Consider the following 6,000-nt stretch of genomic DNA (forward strand, 5'->3'; position numbering starts at 1 on the left):
TAATCCAGGTTTAAACTTCTACAGCGCATGGTGCTGTGACTCAACGGGCAGCATCTGGATAACTTCAAATGCACACATTAAATCCGCACACCGGAGTCTGATTATCTTCCACTGCGAGCATTAGGTGATCCATCATGTTTTTTATGAATCCTCTTTCGCTCGGGGCCTTTAAGGCTCATTACCATTAGGCGGCAGCTGCTTCGCCCAGAGTAATCTCGGGACTGCATGGATCCAAATTACATTTGAGCCCTGTTAATTCACAGATCTACAGGCTTCCCAGCGTGATCCCAAGAAAAGCAATTTAGGATGTGTATGGTCTTTAGTATTAAACAATGATGATCATGATGTGGTCCCAAAAAGGCAAATTGTATTTTCTGGTCACCAATGGGAGGTAATTAGAGAACTCTTTACCAAGTAGACTGAAGGTTTGCACTTGTCACACTGCTTCCCATGACTAGTTGTTGATTTTGAAACTGGTAAAAACACAGCTCTCTCTCTAGACGCTTGATCTGCCCTATACGAACAAAGTCCACACTTTACTTCGTTTTGGAATGATCTAGAGTAGCTCAATAATATTAGTGCCATGCTATATATATCAATGTTAAACACTATATTTGAATAGGTTGCATGATGGTACAACTCATGCTTGAAAAGCGCATGCCTGTACCACTTGGTCTCTTCCACAACTGTGTCTTTAGCAGATATGCATTTACTACACATGCCTTTACCACGCAATTTAGTGGAAAAGAAATGATGGGTAAAGTGGCCTGCTGGCTAAAGATCATACGCCTACCCCCTGCCCTGCAATCTGTCCCTCTTCCCACTGCCCCTAAAACTAAACCCACATCCCAAAATCTACCCCAACCCCATCCCCCACCCCCTGAGCCGAAATCTATCCCCTACAACCCTAAACTACCCGACCCTGCCCTGTAAACTGTCCCGTCTTCCCTGCCCTGCGCCCTAAAAATTAACCCCATGCCTCAAAAAAGACCATGAACCAGCCACCCAACCTCCCTGAGGCCTAAAACTGTCCCCTGCCCTGAGCCCTAACAAAATTCCCCTATATCACAAAATTACCCCGACCCTGCCCTGTAAACTGTCCCTTCTCCTTCTGCCCTGAGCCCTAAAAATTAAGCACACACCACAAAACTACCCCAACGCCACCTCCCCTGAGCCCTAACATCTATCCCCTACATCCATAATCAAGCCCGACCCTGCTCCCTGCCCTGTAAACAGTCCCTTTTTCCCCCACCCTGAAAACTGTCCCCCACCCTAAAAACAACCCCGGCCCCTCCCCACTCCAAACTCCAAGACCAAGCCCCAGCCCCCACCTGAGTCCTAAAACCTACCCCCACCCCAAAAAACTATCCCCTCCTCCCCAATACCAAGTCCCAGCCCCACTTACATCACGTGTCCTCTCCCACTTCCCAATAGTCCTTCCTCTTCCAGTCTTCCCTTCATGTGCCTCTGCTAGACAGCGCACTGCCTTAACCGCGCATATGGGTTGTTAAGGCACATGCGTCGTTAAAGCAAGTGTGGTATGGCTTGCAGGGAAACGGCACGTGTGGCTCAGCACGCATTGTTGAGGGCGTTTCCCTATTTGTTGTAATGTGAAAAGGGAATAGCTTTGCCTGATATTACAATTAGATTTATAGATTCCCTATATCCCACTTGGCAAACCATAGCTTTTTGGTATTCAAAATGTTTTGTGACGTCTCTCTTCCTAAGTATCCCTGTGACTCCATGTTTCAAACTCCGGCCTTCCTTGTTCTGAGAGGGTATGAGTGATGTGAGCACTCATAGCAAAAAAAGTAAATGCTCTACACACTTTTCCCTTCACACTGCCCACTTCAGTATTTGGGGATCACAGCAGTCTCCCAGAATATTTGCGTAAAACGTATCCCCTCCTGTGAAAAACACCAATGAGAGCTTGTACCATAGAAGCCTAGAAACTCTCTTCTATGGGATAAAGTGCCGCAACCTGTAAAATAATATGTCAAAGAATGTGTCTTTTTGTGGATACACCGGTTAAAACAGTATGTACAAATGTAAGGATAACAGTCAAGGTGTCTAATATTACTCCAGTGCTATACCTCCTTTTTCTTGCAACATTTCTTGCAGCCAATTTTGTTTGAATTCACTGCCACACCATAAAATATTAAAGAGAGATTTGACTTGGTGACTTAGGAATGCAGAACTTGATAAGCAACTGACTCCTTTCTAATGTCTCCAATGTCTCTTTTCCACATACCTATCTGGTAGCTGGTTCGGGGGACTCAGGCTATTAAGAGGTTACTTGCTGAGCCCCAAATGTAATACATTCGGTCGATTACCTGAAAGCAAGTGCTCCTTTCGGTACAGGATGGAGAGGCAGAGCAGTCCCAGACTGACTCCGGAAAGTGCTGAGGATAAGCAACTCTGCAAAAAACAGAGCAAGATCCTGTACTGTAGATCAATGTCCAGCAAGTATTTTAATACACACAAGCCTAAACACTAATGAGAAGATTACAATTACAAATGTATACACAAGCCCATTCCATTGTGTTTGATATGGGTATTTTACAAAACAGAAGCAAGTGTACAGAACTTTTCTGCAAATTTTTATTTTGTAAACAAGCAGGCATATTATCTTTCACTAAGGCTTTGCACTTTAGGTAATCAGGGTACCTGTCTTTGTAATTGCCTTTTTCTCATAAACAAATAAGTCCTACTGCTTTAGAAATTCCCAGTTCACTAAAACAAAAGTAGTCAACTGCTTTTCTCTTACTTTTTACACCATGAACCAATTAGGACTATTGCCTTTGGAGTTTGACAGTGGCTGTATTATGGTGAAAGCGTCAAATTAAACCAAAACGCTTGTTATCACAGCTGCCCCGGTATCTGGGTGGGTTGCATTTGCTCAGGAGGGCTTCTACGCATCCCAGTGGCACCTGTTTCTCTGCATTAGCCTGCAGCAAATGTTTGATGGTAGTTGCCACGTTATCAGGAGCAGCAATTCCTAGGCCCACCCTCCCCAGTCCCATTCACCTCCCTGTGGCCCAATGCACTGGGTCCCCCCCCCACTCCTAAGGAAAGCGTGAAGAGCCTGGGAGTGTGGTTGGATAACAAACTTTCCTTCTCCACCCAGGCCACAAAACTATCTGCCACATGCTTTGGCCTACTGAGAACCCTGAGGAAGGTTCTTCCACTGCTGCCGCTAGAAGCGAAAAAGGTTGCGGTCCAAGGGCTAATCCAGTCCCGTCTTGACTCGAACAATGCCCTATACATGGGGGCACCTGAGTTTACACTCCGAAAACTACAGGTTGTTCAAAACTGTGCAGCACGTTCCCTGCTGGAAATCCCGCGCACTCAGTCTGCTAAACCTGCTCTAAAAAGCCTCCACTGGCTGCCAGTGAGGCAGAGAGTAGCCTTCAAAGCACTATGTCTGGCGCACCGCACCTTCTGGAACACAATCCCAGCGATCAACAGAAATCTTGTCACCCCCTATCATCCCAACAGGAACCTGCGATCAAAGGAGGCTTTCCTTGCCGTCATTCCCAGAGTAAAGCGAGCCAGAGCTGGGGGAAGACTGTTCTCGCTGAATACCGCCAGGCTCTGGAATGACCTTCCCCTTTCACTCCGGTCCAACTCAGATCTTCTCTCATTCCGCAAACACCTAAAAACGTGGCTGTTTGACAAACCCTCTGCACCCTAGCACCCCCTCCGCCACTTTTTCTGGTCAGCTCAGCGCTTGGACGCCCACGGGCAGCAATCGCGCTCTACAAATACTGTTACAATACAATACAATACAATATTATGAATGGAAAGGCTTCCTCTTCATGACATGAAAAGCTGGAAAGATTTGCAGCCCGCCAAAGCCTCAGTAAACAATCCTAACAGCACCTGTGCTGCCCTATGAGACATGTATCTTATTACTATGAAAAATTCATCCTTTTTTCCCTGATCACCACATTCTTTGACTGATAAGGGTGTATACCGAGTTTGATTGTACCCTGGGCTCTCCTGAACAGACCCAGGGCCAGTGCTCTGTTTAAAAGGTACATGGTAATTAGGTGTAATTACAATTGGTATGACAATCCAAACTGTAAGCCCCTATTATATGGTAGGACATGTCGATTTAGAGGCCCAGCAGTTTTAATGCACTTAAGTGTGCACTGCTGTGTTGCCTGCTATCACCTTAAAGGCACTCCAGCTTTGCATGCTGCTTTTAAAAGTAAATTATACACAGTTTCAGCTTTGTAATTAAATGTACTCCCAAAGTCTCAAACTACCTTATGTTTACATATGTTTCCCCTAAGGTCTTCCCTAGGTGCCCCCGGGGTCCAGTGCCCGATAAGTATAAGCACTGACATAATAAAAGATTTATTAGCTCAACTGTAGCTCAAGGGCTCCATAGGGTAACATGGAAATGCTTTAATAAAGTATAACTAATGGTAGAAGGGATCTCTTATTACTACTGGATGTATTATAACTTTCACAAAAAAACAGCTATAGAGCTTGTTTTTCTGATGAGCCAGAATCCAGACTTCCAGCTACCCTTCTCTGATTGGCCAGCTTCTGTCAGGCTGAGCAAAGCTGCCTTGATGAGGTGTAAAGTGGGGTTACTAGACACAAAGGACATCCTGTTTGAGGAGAAGTGCATCTGCAGAGCAAAAGGCAGGATGGGGGTGTGTTAGACCTGGCATCTTTTGCCATGTTTCCCCTGTCTCTTTGCTTTCTAACCTTCCGATTTTGACTCTTTTTTTGCTGGTGTAGTGTCTCTATACACTTTCTCACTGTTGTTCAGTGTTAAAGTGAATGTGCTCCTTTTGTACATTTTTATTATGGATTGGTATTTATATGATTTACATATTTTATTTACCTGTAAGCCACTAGTAAAGTGCACTGAGTTTGCCAGGGCCTGTAAATCAAATGCTACTAGTGGGCTTGCAGCACTGATTGTGCCACCCACATGAGTAGCCCTGAAACAGTATCTCAGACCTGCCACTGCAGGGTCTGTGTGCAGTTCATACCTGCTATGTAGACCTGGCAAGTGCACCCACTTGCCAGTCCCTAATCTTCCCTTTCCTTACATATAAGTCACCCCAAGGTACTCTGTGGGCAGGGTGCCGTGTACGTCAAAGGTAGGACATGTACTGATGTGTGTGGCATGTCCTGGTAGTAAATTACAGTGCATTTTATTTTTCACTATAGAAAGGCTGTTTATCCCATAGGGTAGAATGGGAGTTTTACATATAACATCTTATAAGCATAACTTCCCACTGGGACAAGATAAAAAAAAAATTAGTTTAGTATTCTTGGACTCAGAATGTAAAAATGTATCTTTTAGTAAAGATGATTTTTATGTTCTGTGTTTGAAAATACCACTTTTAGAAAAATAGGTATTTTCTTGCTTAGCCATCCTGTCTGCCTCTGCTGGGTTTGTAAATTGTCTGTCTGGCTTTGGAGTGACAGGGGCTGGCGATGTGCATTCTCTTTTGACAGCCACTGGGGGTCAAGGCGTGTCCTGCCTCTCCTGGATGAGTCAGGGCTGGGCTGAATTTAGAGAAGTGGGAGGAGATTTCCTTGCACCTGATTGAGCCTGGTCTGCCTTGAACAATGCTGTCTCCACCTCCTGCCAGGAAGCTGGGCCAGAGAGGACAGAACTGGTCAATATGCCCAATCGTTCTTTGGAACTACTAAAAGCTCCCCATTCCTCAGATTTTATTTAGGATTTCCTTCTGTACAGATCAGTAAGAAGCACTTGAAAATTGCATGATATCTTAAATTGGTAGGGATATTTATTAGCCTGGAGTTATAATCTGGGTCACTGGAATTATATGGCAGAAAAGTGCAAAATTCAGGTTGCAACACTGAGCAAATTATTCAGCAAGAAAAAGCAAATTATGCATTTTGATGCAGCGCATTTTTTGATTGCATTACTTCATTATTTTGTCTTTTTTCTTCTTTTTCACAGTGTCTGGGAATTGGTTGCACCTTATTAGAACCAGTCTAACACCC

This window comes from Lissotriton vulgaris, chromosome 9, assembly GCF_964263255.1.
Source record: "Lissotriton vulgaris chromosome 9, aLisVul1.2, whole genome shotgun sequence".
NCBI classification, from domain to species: domain Eukaryota; kingdom Metazoa; phylum Chordata; class Amphibia; order Caudata; family Salamandridae; genus Lissotriton; species Lissotriton vulgaris.